The 18,194-nt window shown below is 35.0% G+C and overlaps 1 protein-coding gene and 1 non-coding gene across 4 annotated transcripts in view; both read right to left on the minus strand.

Annotated features, from left to right (window-relative positions):
- DACH2 (dachshund family transcription factor 2) overlaps positions 1-18,194 on the minus strand; it is a 629,817-nt gene that overhangs the window by 548,482 nt on the left and 63,141 nt on the right. The window lies entirely within an intron of this gene.
- TRNAE-UUC (transfer RNA glutamic acid (anticodon UUC)) lies at positions 8,892-8,963 on the minus strand. The gene has a single exon. It is a non-coding gene; the product is annotated as a tRNA-Glu (tRNA).

An 18,194-nucleotide genomic window follows, 5' to 3' on the forward strand; every position in this document is an offset into this window, starting at 1 on the left:
AAAAGATTTTCAACTGACCTTATGATATGGAATTATCAAGCAAATCTTTGCAGGGACTTTTCTCTGATGTACACCACCTCACTTGAGTTGACTTCTGAATTGATCCACACAATTCAACTGGACAGCAATCTAAACCTAGTTGCTCTTCAATGGTACAGGTTTATGTCATTTTCACTCTGCATCAGAAATAACTAGAGATCTTTCCAACCCTTTAATTAGGTGTCCAATCTTTCTCAATCCAAACTATCTTAGTAATGCTCACACAAGGCAGTTTTGCTCATGTTCTTTTTTTTTTTTTTGAGTTGTTTTACCTCTATACTCTAGCTACTTTCAGAGAGTGACCTCTACAATAAACTTAACTTTCTTATCATTTACACTTAAGTTCTCTCTTAATCCAAGTTAAATTTTATCATCTTTTACTTTTTTCCCCACTCTCCTCAAAATGCCCTCTTCCATTAAAATAATATATTTAACATCATAGGTATTATTTTAAGAAGGATAATTAAAAACACAACAAGCCTTTTTTTTTTTTTTTTAATGCGGTACGCGGGCCTCTCACTGTTGTGGCCTCTCCCGTTGCGGAGCACAGGCTCCGGACACGCAGGCCCAGCGGCCATGGCTCACAGGCGCAGACGCTTCGCAGCATGCGGGATGTTCGCGGACCGGGGCACAAACCCTGGTCCCTTACATTGGCAGGCAGACTCTCAACCACTGCGCCACCAGGGAAGCCCACTAAGCCTTTTAATAAAACTATTTTAACAAGGGCATAATAAAATTTGAGGTAGCATATCTTAGCTCTTGCACTGAGAGCCATTGGTTCTGGGGAATGCAATGGAAAGTGTAAAAATACCTTTATTATACTCAAATAAAACTATATTTTAGAATGCACTTTTCTACTGCTTATAACATTGCCAAATTCAATTGCACCCCCATAACTGTATTCCTTACTTTTCTCTGCTTAACCAATTCCTACTCATCTCTCAGGGCTCAGCTTCTATACAGTTCCCATCTTTAATAATAATTCCATTGAACAAATATATATTGAAATTCTATTATGAGCAAAGCACTGTGATAGGCACTAGAGACAAACAAAATATTAGAAACATTGTGTTACAATATTCTACACACAGAAAAGGGAAAAACCAAATCTAACTGGGGGGACTCAAGGAAAGGGTAATATTTGAATTAGCCTTAAAATATTGCAAGTAGAAATGTGAGCAGGGGGTGGGGCAGGAAATATTAAGGAGCTGAACAGCATCAACAGAAAAGGACAGCATTAACACAGCGAGTCAAACAAACTAATTTTTGAGGGGTCTTGATGAGACTATCTCTCCTCTGTCCTCCTAGAGCACTTCTTCTCCATAGTATACAATTTTGCACTTACTTGCTATAGGGCTGTTGTGTACTCTTTTTTGTGTGTCTTGACTCATACAGGAGCCTATAAGCTGTGTGAGTGCCCAAATATCTTATATTTCTTATAAATGTCCCCTACAATATCTATTATAGAGTGGACAACCAAGAAATAGTTAATTGGTTTATTAGTTGGTTTATTAATTATTTATGCGAATTGAAGGGTTTTTTTAGACATTTGTCTAAATATTAATTTGATTTATTTTGATGCTTTTTTTAAAAAGGAGAGATATCTCCCTCTTTGGGGAACCTATAAGCACCCAAAAAGGATATCTGTATTCACTCACATGTTAAAAGTGAAACAGATGAAATCTGCACATTGTCAAGTCAAATGGAAAACTATACTTCAAATACTGTTGAGTCTACACCCTGTCTTCCTATTATCCAAATATAATAATGCATTTGGCAAGAGTGATAATCAATGAGTTAGAAGAAAAATTGCTAAAATACGTGCAAGTATAAAGAGTGAAGAGATTTTTACGTTCTTGTGGTTTTGAAGCATCAGAATCAATGACTACTGAGGAAGTAAACTTATAAATTTATAGAAAAATCTGACCTGAAATTAATCCAGCTTCTAACTAACCATGTCTTGTAATCCAAATTACTTTTAGAGGTGCTTGCAAATTACATGTGATTCATAACTATTTTATATAGAGTGAGCTATTCACAAGTATGTATATGGAGAAATTTACTTAATAATCATTGTCTCATTTTCCCTCCAACTTGCTTCATTATCACAGGTCCCCTGCTATAGTCTCAAAAAGAAATCTATGTGTTGTTTCTTTTCTGTATTCAGTATCAGTGTAGAAACAATGGTTTTACTATTCAAAGTCATATTTTGTACCAAAGTCTAAGGATCAGCAGCATTAGGTTCCAATATCAGCCTTCAAAGCTCTATAAGTCATTCAACTTTGTGTTGACCAAAATACACCCAATTGAAAACATGAATTTCTACAATCTGCATGCATTCCCACCCCAGCCCAACTTTACCCAATTGAAGAATTTTCTGAATATAAATTAGAAAATAGATGCGAGAGTTCATTAATTTTTTTTTTTTTTTCCTTGCGTTATGCGGGCCTCTCACTGTTGTGGCCTCTCCCATTTGCGGAGCACAGGCTCCGGACGCGCAGGCTCAGCGGCCATGGCTCACGGGCCCAGCCGCTCCACGGCACGTGGGATCTTCCCGAAACGGGGCACGAACCCGCGTCTCCTGCATCGGCAGGCGGACTCTCAAGCACTGCGCCACCAGGGAAGCCCTCATTAATTTTTTAAGAAAAAATATAATTAAAAGAGAAATTTCATCTTAGGTTTTCCACTTAGAGGAGTGAGTGGAGAATTAATACCTATTCACTTTTCTGAAAGCCTTACATTTAGAAACAATCATTCCATTAGCTTAAATTCAAACCTAATAGATAATAATAGTATATATATATACAACCAAACAGCAAAGACTTAAAAGTCTGAGAGTAATTTTTAACACAAAATGACAAATCTTAAAGAACCCCATTAGAGAGCAACGATTAAGTTCTATAATTTCAGCCCATTCTGCTGTACAGTTAAGAATGTTGATGCCTAACATTTCATTTCTACATAAACTTTGTCCCGTTGTAATATAGTTTTAGGTTTTAGTCCTGCCTTTGGTAAAAGAAGATATCAGGTTCTATGGATTGAGGATATTAAAAAAGATAATGCATCCAGTGAATTGTTTAGTTCTTTATATGGGGCAGAAAATTTTCTCCTGCCCTTACAGAAGACCAGATTATTCTCTGAATTGTGAATTTTGATTATCCGTATTATCAGAACTTACATTTTTTTAAAAAAATAGGCAGACTACTGGCAGAGTCACTAAAATACATGGCAGTGGATTGTCCCTTTATGTGGTATGTAGGGTTTGGCTGCTAAAGGTTCAAGCCAAATATGGTGATAAGCCAAAAGGCTTTCACCAACACTTACATTTCTCCAAAGACAGCAACAATAGAGCGCATAGCACGAACCTCTAGGACAGCCTAACCACACCTTCAACTTCCCTCCTAGATAAAGCCTAGGTATTGATTTTGAAGAATCATCATTGTTTTGTTTTGTAAACTTATTCTAAAAAAATTATCTCTACTATTACTGTATATTTGACTCAGGTAGCTTTGAGTAAGAAGGTAATTTTGCACCTAGTAATAAGTCTCTAAGGAGTATTTCTTATCACTAGTATATTATTAGGTCCTCAATTAAGCTTCACTGTTTGCCATGTGAGATGGGTCAAATTGCTTAGCTTCTTTGTGCCTCAGCTGAAAAACAGGGATAATAATAGTACCTAACTCAAAGGTTGTTGTGAGAATTACATGAGTCAATATATAGGGCTTCCCTGATGGTGCAGTGGTTGAGAGTTCGCCTGCCGATGCAGGGGACACGGGTTCGTGCCCCGGTCTGGGAAGATCCCACATGTCGCGGAGCGGCTGGGCCCGTGAGCCATGGCCGCTAAGCCTACACGTCCGGAGCCTGTTCTCTGCAACGGGAGAGGCCACAACAGTGAGAGGCCCGCGTACCGAAAAAAAAAAATATATATATATACATATATATATATATATATATACATATATATACATATATATATATATAGCACTTAGAAGAATTCTGAGCACATAGTAAGAATTCACTAAATGTTAGCTACTACTCACTATAATTACTTTAAATTTGCACACTAGCTTTTCTCAAGGAACTTAAGAAATTTGAGATTATTACATTTCCACTAGATGAATAAAGCAATAAAATCTATTATTACAGTTTCACACATGATAAAATGAACTTAACCCAACTGAGATTAACGAGATGAAATCATTAATTTCCTTGAAAGAAAAATGTCCTTATGTTTCTAGTCATCTGTTTTCCCTGCCAATTGTTCTCATCCACTACTGTTCCGCCCAATACATTTCTGCTGAGAAATCAGCTGATAACGTTATGAGAGTCCCCTTGTATGTTATATGTCAATTTTCCCTTGTTGCTTTTAATGTTTTTTCTTTGTCTTTAGCTTTTGTCAATTTGATTGCTATGTGTCTTGCCATATTCCTCCTTGGGTTTATCCTGCCTGGGACTCCCTGTACTTCCTGGACTTGGGTGACTGTTTCCTTTCCCATGTTAGGGAAGTTTTGAGCTATTACCTCTTCAAATATTTTCTTAGGTCCTTACTCTCTCTCTTCTCCTTCTGACTGACCTCAAATTTTCTGGTGTCAGAATTTAACCTGGCAGGCTGTGGTCTGTGACATTAATGTAATAAGCACTTGTTTTACCTATATTAGCCATGAAGGCAATGTATGGTGAAATTTAGGTCAACAATGAATCTAACTATAACATTTAGTGCCAAAAAGTGGGGGTATATGCTTAACATACTAAGCCAGGAATGGTTTTAAAACATTAAGACAATGAATATGAACAATCTCTATTTGGCACACTACTGTAATAACTTTCTCATAGTACTAATAGTAAAAGAATCACAGAACATAATGACTGAAAGTGATCTTAAAACCATTGATTCTGACCACATTTTACAGATGAGGTAACTTAGGCCTAAAATGACTAAATGAATAGACTAATGACACACAGGGAGAACTGACATGAGAAAACATATGAATTCATCTTTGAGAAGGCGTTCAGTCATTAGTCTCTACTTCAGGTACTGATTTTCACGAAACACAATATTTTAAAAGAATCAGTAACTTTGGAAATTTTCAGATTTCAGACTTCTCCATGACAAAACAGTCAAGACAGTCTGCAGATTTATATTTATTTATACTTAAATAGATTCCTACCTTCACAGACCTTCATATGAACACACATCTCAACAGTATAGGAAGTTCTAATGAATAAAGTTATGTTCACTTATCTCAATTTGTCTTCTAGAACTTAGTGGAATATTCTCTAAAATTTAGATACTGAATATTCAGTATATGTATATATAAGGTTTCATCCACAGAAATGAATGATATATTCCTTTCAAAAATTACAAATCAAAAGCAAGGCTAGTCATTAGTGTAAACTCATGATCATTCATCAATATAAAAATAATCAAACAAATTAAATTGATGTAAATTTGGCCTTAAACATTTAGAAAAATAATTTAGAAAGTAATCTGAGCTGCATGATTATGATTATTTCAGACTACTATCTAAATTATTTTTTATCTAAAGGAGATATTGAATATCAAAGACAAAAAAATTAGTTCAATATTCCATAAAATATTTTGTAGAGATAAATTTATATAACTGGCTAATAATATTAGTAACTGATAGTTATATGGCACCTATTGACCATCAGGAAATTGTTTTATGCACTTTTACATGGATAATATAATTTATTCTTTACAACTCCATGAGGTAGGAACCACATAACATGTGGAAAAAACTGAGAAACAGAGAAGTTAAGTAACATGCCCAAGCTCACGTTGCAAGTCAGCAGCAAAGCCAGCACTCAAATCCAGGCAGTCTGTTCCAGAACCTCCACTTTTAACTATTAAGCTATGGTGCCTCCAGATCATGCTACAAATTTACATGAAATATATTGCATAAACCACTTCATGAAGCCATATATTATAGTAAAATTATATACTTTGATATTATCAATTGTCATTATCTCTCTTTTTATTTTTAGAATTTCAGTGTTGTAGTGGCCTTCAAAATTATGCAAGTCTAATCTCTTCATTCTATGCATGAGGAAACAAAGGTTCAGGGAGGTTCTGGAACTTAATTGTTTAAAATCATTTCATTACCTATAGTTGAGTTGACCCTAGCACCCGTCCTTGTTTCCTACAGAGTTAAGATAGATTGGATATGAAAGAAAAATCTAGTAGATTGATTCTAGAACAGTGTGATCCCCAGACCAGTGGTATTAGCATCACCTGGGAACTTGTTAGAAATACAAATTCTTGGTCCCACAGGACACCTACCAAATCAGAAAGAAGGGGTGGGGCTCAGCAATCTGTGTTTTAACAAGACTTCCAGGAGTTTCTGATCCATGATAGTTTGAAAACCATTTGCCTAGAGCCTGCTTTTCCTCTAAACTCAAGTCATAGCTTTGGATATAGCTTCATTTTGTTAGTTGAAATCGCATTAGTTTTACAGACAGAATAAGAAATAATTTCTTTCATATACTTACACACACACAAATTTAATTTTTACATATATAGATATACATTATACTATTTACATTATACACATAGATAACATGATCATATGTATAAATGTATTTATAACTAATATTATCTACATAATATACATGAATAGGTATGATCATGTTATTTATGTGTACTGTGTAGATAGTTCTGTCATACTCCAGACATATTTCCATTCCAATCTCCGTGCTCACCTACCTTTAAAAGAAAATCTCCCCTCTACCAAAGTTCCTCTTTAAGATAGTAAAATGCGTCTTCTTTCTCTCTGATCTCAGCATCTGTGGACCACACTGTAGCAGGCACCACTTTTTTCATAAGATGCAAAGTTACTAGACTACCAATGACTCTAGAAGTGTGCTAACTAAAGAAATAGAAATGCACAATTAATGCTTTGTTTATTCTCCGATTTTATACTGTGCACAAATGTGCTGATTCAACATTCAAAATATTGGTTCAAAGACAGGGCATGTCCATCAAATTACCTTTAGTCAGCTAGTACTTATTCAAAAAATAAAGCAGTAATGTTATTAGAATTCTGTTTCGAGGTTGAATTTTTTAAAAACTCTGATTGCCAAAGACAAAAATTAGGTAATGTTTTCTGTTTTTGATAACCTTCACGTTTTGCCTTTGTTTTAGGCAACTTGGTCAGCAACTGAAAGGGGGGGAAAGTGGTAACAAGTCTTTTAAAATACAGATTGACACTAGTCTTTTAGAAAGTTAATACAACAGGCACTATTGGAGATAAATATAAATGTTCCCTTAAGGAGACCCCTACACTCTAGGAAGACTGAGAGAATCTGTTTTACCACTCATCCTTCCCACAGTAGTGTTGCCTACGTGTGTTCATTTATAAAAGTAACCGCTTCTATTGAAACATGGGAAGTACGAGGAACTGTTAACATTCACTCCCCATAATATGCACTGATCTCTGTACATTTCAATGCTGAGCTTATCAGGTAAAACTTTTAAGATGGCTTTGAACCTAATGACCGTGGAGATTATCCATCCCTTCTCAAGTCCTCATGTGCCTTTATGACTAGAGATGTTAGTTACAGCCCTCTTGTTATCTTATCCCCAGGTTTGTACTTCAGCAAAAATCATGATAAAGGCTATTTCCCACAGAGAGCTGAGAACTTGGGAATTCTTTTTCTCCAGCCCAAAAGAAACCTTTACAGTGTGGGACAAATCTATATAGCACAGTGCCATGAACTATAAAACAGGAGCTAAGTTTATGGTCAGGAAGTCACAGATCATTAAGAGTTAAAGGAAATAATCTATCAAGTCTCTCTGTATCACAAATAAGACAACAAAGGCTTAGAGAGGTTAGCTTACTCCAGTCACATGACCAACATGCAGCAGAACTCACATCTCCTAATGTCCAGCCCACCAATCTTTTTATAACACCATAACACCTCTCTTTCAATAATACTATTTCTAATATTCCAATTTTTTATAAAAATAGAAATCTAGGGCTTCCCTGGTGGCGCAGTGGTTGAGAGTCCGCCTGCCAATGCAGGGGACACGGGTTCGTGCCCCGGTCCGGGAGGATCCCACATGCCGCGGAGCGGCTGGGCCTGTGAGCCATGGCCACTGAGCCTGCGCGTCCGGAGCCTGTGCTCCGCAACGGGAGAGGCCATAACAGTGAGAGGCCCGCGTACCAAAAAAAAAAAAAAAATAGAAATCTAGTGAAAGATTTTTACATTGTTACCTGTAGTAACTCACTGTTGGTTAAATTGTAAGAGAACAGTTTTGTAACATTTTCAGGTTTTTAAAAGCTGTTGAGTTTGAACCTATCTAATTTAACGTGGATTGGAAAGAACTGCTGGAGATACCAAGCTTTTAATATAAAGGATTTAATCTTGATGTTTCTCAAATAAAATGCTGAATATCTTTATCCTATCTAACAAAAATGAAGTTTGCAAAAACTTAGTATAGGTGCAAATAAAGTGGTAGGTGAGCTGACTTAACCCACTTGAGAAAACAAGCTACTTAAGCACAGTCCCACAACAAATGTATATAAATATCTATTCATTAGAATAGTCATTAGAATAGCTGTCAGAAAAGAGCAATTCCAGTTACTGAATGTACATGAAAAATTGTAGTCTTTTCTTTCACTGTTCTGTTATGGATTTTATTTTTGGCTTTTTAGCGTTGAAAAAATATTGTAATAAATGAACTTATATTCAGTGTCCATGAAAAATATTGTCATTTCAAATTTAATTTTTTAAACATATTTGACATGATTACCAATACTTTTAGAGTGCAGTTTGTAATAAGACTTAGTAATTTTTTTTTTGGCCATGCCGAACAGCTTGTGGGATCTTAGTTCCCTGACCAGGGATTGAACCCAGGCCATGGCAGTGAAAGTGCTGAGTCCTAACCACTGGACCACCAGGGAATTCCCAAGACTTACTAATTTTAACCAGCTAACATTAAAATATTCAACTTATTTTTTTCCTCAGCAGAAATATAACTAACTTCTTGGTTTTGTGTCTGTAAGGAGAATCATATCCAAAATTTGTTTGGAAAGATCAAATTTTTCATCAATGTCACAAATGAATATGGTGAATTGAGTACCAGTGTAGTAGTGTTTATACCTCATGTTGCGATAGGTTTACACATGAATGCTTGTTTCCGTGTGAAGCACATAATTTCTTTTTTCTCCCAGTTTTATTGAGGTATATACAATTTGGTTTGGACATATGTATATACTCATGTTACCATCACCACAATCAAGGTAACAAACATATTCATCACCTCCAATATGGGGACTCCAATATGTGTCCCTTTGTTATTTTATAATAATTGCAATTTTTAGGAATATCCTATAACTCAAACTTTTCATTAATTCAGAATGTCCTCTCCCAGGTGCAAGTTAGTACATCTGATTTTATCTTGTTTTTTCTACAAATTTGCTAGCTTTACTCAAATCTATGTGCATCTATCTGGATGAATTCAGTTTTCAAGTTGCTGTCAATATATAAATCACATAAATATTTTAAGCATATATTATACAAAAACTACATTCAGAAAATTGTTTTGTTTCCATGTGAGTGATTGCAAGGGAGAAGATTCTTTAACTTTTTAAAATATTATTCAACAACTTATGAATTCTTTATAAAATTATTCTATGCTTGGCATGTTAACAATCAATTGCTTCTTGAATTTTATATCCAAAAATCTGAAAGAGATAGAAGAAGGGGCAATGAGGGAAGAGAATAAAGCTTCCTTTATCCTAACCAAAAGAGCTGTACCTAATTGTTTTTCACATGCCTTAAATGGCCCCAGCCTGAATTTCTACCTGATGTAAGCGCATTTGATTTGTACTTAGTGAGTAGTCATGAGTGGTAAACTCTTAGATTCACACAGAGATTGAACTGCAAAGACAATGGCATCCTGCTGGCATCCTGGAAGGAAGCTAAACATTCTCATTCAATGACATTCCCAGAGTCGCACAACACCATTTTCTGTAGCTTGAACTATCACAAAAAAGATTTCTCTTTTACTCAACTTAATTCTGACCTTTGGTCTTAAAAAAGAAAAACCTTAATATTTATTTAATAAAATGTGAGAAAAACATATCAATTCCCTATGAATGATTTTCATGTTGTTAATCTACTTGGTGGCTACAGTCTGAATACACAGACATGCTGCATTTAATCCAATCATCCCAAAATGAAAATAATTAAGACAGAGCACTCCTGCAATGCATATTCTTCTAACATCATTCTTTAAAGCTATTTTAGATAAGTGAGATAAAGCCCACTTTAAAAGCATTGGCTACTTAGGTGTTAAACATAAGCAGTAAATTCACTTTTCTAAATTGCCCCATTTATTATATTTAATCCTCTTTCTGTAATCAGGAGCACTGAAGTACAAATTTATAGTTGCTTTCCTTTAACACAGTTCTTTATTACTGTCTCTTTTCCTTACATAATGTCCCGCAGCAGGTGGCCTATTATTATGATGCTTTTTCTCCTGTCTTTTTCTTTAGCGGTTTCACCAGCGCAAATAATTCAAATGTACTTACCTTCACTGCTTTGGCTACAACTAAGGGTGTTTTGGGTGCATATCTCTGGGAGTGGGGTGGTGGAGGGGAGTGTTAATGTGGAGGGGAGCTGGGGTTGTTTGTTTCTTTTTATTTTATTTCTGAACAATGACATATTGATGCTTCAGATAATAAATCATTCCAATTTGTTCATCCCTGCGAGCAATGGTTTTAATCTTCATTTACGACTTGCAAAGTCGGTTTTGTTAGAAGCATTTGATAAAATACTCAATTACCATTTTTTCACACTGTAGTTCAACTGCTGTGCTGATAAAAGGCTCCAGCTCATAAGATAAGCTGCAAATAATTCCTGAGAACAAATGTCAGAGGTGGTATACAATGAATGGGATTTTTTTGAGCAGATTATTCCCTCACCAAAGTGACAGGGTGGTTCAATATTTATTTTGTTGAGAATGTCATTTAAATATTGTTTGACACCTGCTCCCTATAGTCAGCCACTCATCACATTACAATTTCTAGGGATTTAAAAGTGAGATTTAACTCTATGTCTATTAAGAAAAAAAGAAACTCATCTATAAACCAAGATGAGACTACACGGCTGATAGTATGCAAATTATTTAAATAAATGGAAATGCAATCGATTCAGCTTTGTGGGGTTATATGGGAGAAGAATATTTAAGACTTGGCACCCTTTCCTGCCCTTAGCATTCAAGTGTTTATTTTTGAGATCATATATGAAATCTTACCAAGAATACCTGCCTGTTAGTTCAAATTGCCTTTTTCTAGGCAATCTACTGTTAAAAATGACCACTTCACTCACCCTACTTCAATTTTCCTCCACATGCATGCTCTAGGTGGCATTGCTCATTGGCTGAGAAGACAGCTCACAGTGCAGAAGGCTATAATAAACTAAGTTTTCTTAATGGGAAGAGGCTTATTTTATTCTCCTCCATTTGCTAAAGTTGAAAAGTTCCTATTAAGTGCTCAGCAAATGGAAATAGCTATCATTTCAAGTATTGGCCCCAGAATGCCATATACTCTATTAAGCATTTTCCTCCCAGGAATTCCTCTCCACCGTCCATTCCTAGTCAATCACTTTGGACAATTTTAAATCCGGCACTTCTTGCTGTGAATTTTAAGTAGTCAGAAGACGTTTTCAGATGAAATCAAGTCTTAATCCCTGCCTCACTCTTTGGAAAGCAGCATGGCAATAGAATACGGGAGTGAAGAAAGGAGATAAGAACCATTAGGGGAAGAGGAAGCAAAGAACTGGCTTGTGAAATTTTCTGTTTGCTTTACCCCAATTGTTTTGATACCAGGGCTTTACTTTCCACTATATCCCCCTGTATTAAGTCATTAAATTACCCCAGGGACTGAACACAGGTCACAGATTTGTATATTATCTCTATTGGAAACAGGTTTTCATCACTCTTGAGTGAAATCAAAGAAACCACTGCATTCAAGAAAAGCACTGAGACACTACTGAGCGGAAAAATGTGAACATGTATTGTCATTGGTCTAAGGGCCAACTCTTTTGGCCCTTAGAACTTTTCTGAAGTATATGGAAACTCCAAACTTGAGAAATAATTGGAATTGAACCAACAAAAGGCAACACAGGCAACAGAAATAATCAACTTTGTCTACTAAGTAAATCAACTAAAATTACTGGAATCATCATAGACACTATTAGACTGAGCAACATTAAGGGTGGAATCAATGTTGCCAAGACTGAAGATTGAGCACCTGGGTTAGATCCTCCATTTTCACTTCTTGGGATATTTCAGATAACTTTGCAAACACATAAACTCCTTCCCTTAACAGGAAACAACATGATGTGAAAGAAAAAGTAAGTCTTTGGAGCCCCCATTTGGATTCTAATCCTCATAAATTGGCCATGGGGCAAGCCACTTAATCTCTCAGAGGCTCAGATTTTTCATCTGCAAAATGGAAGTAATAATACCTTATTGAGGGGGTATTTGAGGATTAAATGAGATCTTTTGAGTATGTAAAAGAACCTGGCATTAAAAAAGAGATTAAATAAAAGCATACTGAAAAGATTTATTTTATTAAATTAAAGAAATGGTGCCTGGTTTTTGTTATTATTTCATGCCACTAGAATTTCACTTCAAAAATTCCAATTCTTACACTAAATGTTAACCCTAGTGACTTAAAAAGTACATGGTTAATACAAAGATGTCCAAAGTAGTTTACCTATTGGGAGAACCGAGCTCAGTGACCTGTGAAAGCATTCCACAGTCCTTGTTGAGCATTAATGGGTTTTACATCTGTACCTTCACATAGGAGAGGGCCTTGAGAATATCAGGTTTGTAGGGCATGATCTTCTTGAGAACAAAACAAGGTCAATCTCTCAGCACTAAGTTAAGGATTCTCCACAATAGTGCGGTTCCTATTTAAAAGGAACAAAATGAGGTCAGTTTGAAGACCCCAAGCTGATCCAGGAATATTACCACAACTATTAAGTTTTGTCTGATTTAAACTGCTTTGTCATAAGGTTTGATATTGCAAAAAGAGGTGTATATACAGAATTTACCTATCTTAAATAGTTCTTTTTCTGAAATATGTTGAAAACTTTAAGTAGGTCAATTTAATGCTGACCCACATTCACTACAAACTTTTTTTTTAATTACATGATGCAATCTATTTCAATCCTTCAGATATATCAATATTTCAAATGCAAATAAGCAGACAGAAAATCTCTTACTGTAATCTATATTTTAGCATTACATCAAGATGACCAAGAATATCAAATAAAGGTACATGAATGGATAAGAGAATTCTAAAACTATGGGGGTACTTGTCATGAGGAAACAAGGTTAATTAACAGAAGCCAGTTAAAAAGAATTGCTTACAACTTCTCAAAGTTTAACTTAAGTTTTATCCAGACTTAAAAATATATCATGATCTTCAACTTCAAGTCACTGCAATTTAACAAATGTTTCAGTGCTTACTACGTGCAAGGCACTGTGCTAGCTGGTTAACTTCCCTCCTCCTCCACTCTCAGTGTTGTCAGACATGGTCCTTTTAAAAATCCATTATTGCTTTTCACTTGCCTCTCAGAGAGTATTAAAGATAGTGAATCGTGTTTCCAAACGTTTCTTATTTTCCTCTCAACTTCCTATAGTTCAATACAGACATCATTACTTCTCTGCTAGTATAGTGATTCTGTTCGTCATGCCTGAAACAACTACAGCACAGAGATTAAATACAATCTATATCCACATAAATCATTGAATAAATGAATCATGAAATTAATATGTAAATTGTGTGTTTAACCTCTATTTATACAGCACTGTCTGTCACCATGCTGTAAATCTAAAACTAATTGTAAATTCACAACTCTGCAAAAAGAACACCATGGTAAAAGCTTGACATATTTATTAACTAAATGTTGAACTACACTGAGTAAGTAATTAACAGTCATGCCAGACAGGGAGAGAAAAATTATATTTAAGCACAAATGTCACCTGTATAAAATGGCTAAAACTATCTTAGATTAGATTTTGATATTAGTCAAAGAATACTGCTATTTAATTTTTGACAGACAAATCTGTTCCCATTTATTCATGAATCCATTAAGCATTTCATTTTTATTTTTTATTTTTTAATTATTTTTTAACATCTTTACTGGAGTATAATTGCTCACAATGTTGGGTTAGTTTCTGCTGTATAACAAAGTGAATCAGCTATACATATACATATATCCCCATATCTCCTCCCTCTTGCATCTCCCTCCCACCCTCCTTATCCCACCCCTCTAGGTGGTCACAAAGCACCAAGCTGATCTCCCTGTGCTATGCAGCTGCTTCCCACTAACTATCTATTTTACATTTGGTAGTGTATATATGTCCATGCCACTCTCTCACTTCATCTCAGCTTACCCTTCCCCCTCACCATATCCTCAAGTCCATTCTCTAGTAGGTCTGTGTCTTTATTCCTGTCTTACCCCTAGGTTCTTCATGACCTTTTTTTTTTCTCTTAGATTCCATATATATGTGTTAGCATACAGTATTTGTTTTTCTCTTTCTGACTTACTTCACTCTGTATGACAGACTCTAGGTCCATCCACCTCACTACAAATATCTCAATTTCGTTTCTTTTTATGGCTGAGTAATATTTCATTGTATATATGTGCCACATCTTCTTTATCCATTCATCTGATGATGGACACTTAGGTTGCTTCCATGTCCTGGCTATTGTAAATAGAGCTGCAATGAACATTTTGGTACATGACTCTTTTTATTATGGTTTTCTCAGGTTATATGCCCAGTAGTGGGATTGCTGGGTGTATGGTAGTTCTATTTTTAGTTTTTTAAGGAACCTCCATACTGTTCTACATAGTGGCTGTATCAATTTACATTCCCACCAACAGTGCAAGAGGGTTCCCTTTTCTCCACACCCTCTCCAGCATTTATTGTTTCTAGATTTTTTGATGATGGCCATTATTATTGTTATTTTAAATGAATTAATAAGTTGGAAAGTGATCCTAAGACCAAAAAACTGCTACACTAAGATGTAAGGATTTTTATTTGTGTTTAGAGATTAGATCATCTCATAATTTACATATATATATAGTCTGATTATAAAAGTAAAATATGCTAGAGAACATTTGGGAATCTATATAAATGCAAATATAAACCTCCTATATTTCCACCATCCAGAGGTATTGCATATCTTCTCTCTTTTCTTCTATGCATACATCTACCTATTTATTTAAACAAAACTCTGATTACAAGGCATACACATTTCTCCATTCTTTTTTTCCATTTAACTTTATATCATTAATTCTTTTGCAATGTTTTTCATAATCTTCAGAAGCATTCTATTTACTGATGGTGTAATGATTCCTTATATGTAATCTTTAACATTCTATTAATGGCGATCGTATTATTATCATCTTCATCATCATCATCATCATCACTCTTGTCATTATATCAGTTATTGAGTTTTACTTATGTTCTAGGCACTGTGCTAAACTCTTAACATGCCTTATTGAATTTAATTCACTTTTGAGGTGTCTAGCTATTTCCTCTAAGAAGTAATCTTCTTTCTTTTCCCCCTTGAATTATTTCTATCATGGGATCTAGTGGACAGATCATACTTAAAAGGGAGTGAGGTATATTGGACCATCTCTTGCTTTTAGTAAATAAGAAGCAAAGGGAAAAAAATTGTCTAATTATTGCAATTTAACTCATTCTAATGAGCACTATCTATATAAAAATATTGTGGTTATTTTTTTTTTCTGCTTCTGTTTGATGTGATTAGCTAAGGTCCTCTCTTCTTCTCCACCCCTTCTTCAGGATTCCTGGGATGGAGGAATTTGCTCTATTTAGTTTGGTTGGAAATGCCACAGATACGGGTCCAGATCTGGTAGGGGCCAGGAAGCCTTAAATGCAGAGAGATTCCACCTCACAGATATGCAATGTACTGCTAATTCCAGTCTACTGTGTTAAGAATCCAAATAAAGTCTATAGTTTAATACTACTGTACCAATGTTAATTTCTCAGTTTTCATAAATATACTATGGTTATGGAAGATGTTAACAGTAGGGGAAGCTAGGGAATGGTATATGGAAACTCTCTGTACTATCTTTACTCATCTGTAAAGCTAACATTATTTCAAAATAAAAAGTTTTTGAAAAAAGAAAAAAAAAGAATGCATGCCAGTGGTTATGAAGACAATCAGGCAGGAGAATGTGGATATCTCAGTACAAGCTATTCATGAGGGTTGTGGAGTACTAATGACATTTCTTGCATATTGAACAAAAAAATATTTTCCAAGATAAGGTGCCAACATAGAAATTATGAGTATTGACTGCCTCATTTTCATACAATTTTGTTTAAATTATTTTGTCAGAAAGTTGTTCATACTTTTTAAGCTTGGCTTTGCACATTAGATTTTTTTGAGAGTATTTGGGCACATTCTAAATGGCCCAGACATGAGGAAACTTAAAGCACACATTTATTGAAGTGAAAAACTCTGAGAAACAGTTTTCTTTCACTGAATTTAAAATTCGTTCTATTTTGCCTTTTGTAAATGTGAGTTTGACTTACTTAGATAGGAAAATGAGAGGCTAATCAGATTTTGCCCCTCCTGTGCATGTGCAATACCAGTTGAAATAAGTGATTATTTTTCATTATAATCAAGATTATGTATTATAAATATTTTAAATACCACATCCTATAGTTTAGGCATGTATGTTTTTTAAATGTAACTTCTTAAGAGAAAATCAGGTTAGAAGTATAGCAGCTAGGAGTGAGAATGAGTTCTTAAAATCAATGATAAAAATGCATGAAGGGACAAGAATACTTAGTCTAATACATTTTTCTGGGTACATATTTATGTGCCATGCTTAACTCAGAGTTGTATTCTTTGAATAATAACTTGTTATTTATAGAACAAAATAATTTTTCAGAAGATACCCATGTTGGTCGTGGTAAGACTCATTAAACATTTAGTGTTATTCAGTACATCATTAAAATACATGTACAAATTGTTTATTTTAAGTTGTCTATCTATATATCAAATATAAAATGTTATTAATGTGCTGAGTAGAGGAGATTTTGGCTAAGTTTTGAATGGGTTTATTGTCAACTAATATTTTGGGAATCTTTCTTTTCTTTAAGGAGACTAAAGGGAACTTTTATTTCTGTGGGTGATCATGACATGCGCATTTAAAAATGAAATGCTTATAGCCAGGACATGGAAGCAACCTAAGTGTCCATCAGCAGATGAATGGATAAAGAAGATGTGGCACATATATACAGTGGAATATTACTCAGCCATAAAAAGGAATGAAATTGAGTTATTTGTAGTGAGGTAGATGGACTCTGTCATACAGAGTGAAGTAAGTCAGAAAGAGAAAAACAAATACTGTATGCTAACACATATATATGGAATCTAAGAGAAAAAAAAAAGTTCATAAAGAACCTAGGGGTAAGACAGGAATAAAGACACAGACCTACTAGAGAATGGACTTGAGGATATGGGGAGGGGGAAGGGTAAGCTGAGATGAAGTGAGAGAGTGGCATGGACATATATACACTACCAAATGTAAAATAGATAGCTAGTGGGAAGCAGCCTCATAGCACAGGGAGATCAGCCTGGTGACCATCTAGAGGGGTGGGATAGGGAGGGTGGGAGGGAGACGCAAGAGGGAGGAGATATGGGAACATATATATATATATGTATAACTGATTCACTTTGTTATAAAGCAGAAACTAGCACACCATTGTAAAGCAGCTATACTCCAATAAAGATTTTTTAAAATATAATAAAAATAAAATAAAATAAAAATAAATAAATAACAATAATAAAATATATATATTAACAAAAATACCACATTTTATGAAAAATAACTATTTTACAAAACAAAAAACATTTTTTAACATTCTGTGAGAAGAATGGCTTTGTTTTACATTTTTGATTATCCAGAAGATAGCTGAATTCTCTATCTACTTCTATATTCAGTCTGATGCACTATGTTGTTTTGGTTGAAATACACAGAGAAAAGTTCAGCCTTAAACATGTATGCAGGGCTTCCCTGGTGGCGCAGTGCTTGAGAGTCCGCCTGCCGATGCAGGAGACGCGGGTTCGTGCCCC

This window comes from Lipotes vexillifer, unplaced genomic scaffold (genome assembly GCF_000442215.2).
Source record: "Lipotes vexillifer unplaced genomic scaffold, Lipotes_vexillifer_v1.1 scaffold38, whole genome shotgun sequence".
NCBI classification, from domain to species: Eukaryota; Metazoa; Chordata; class Mammalia; order Artiodactyla; family Lipotidae; genus Lipotes; species Lipotes vexillifer.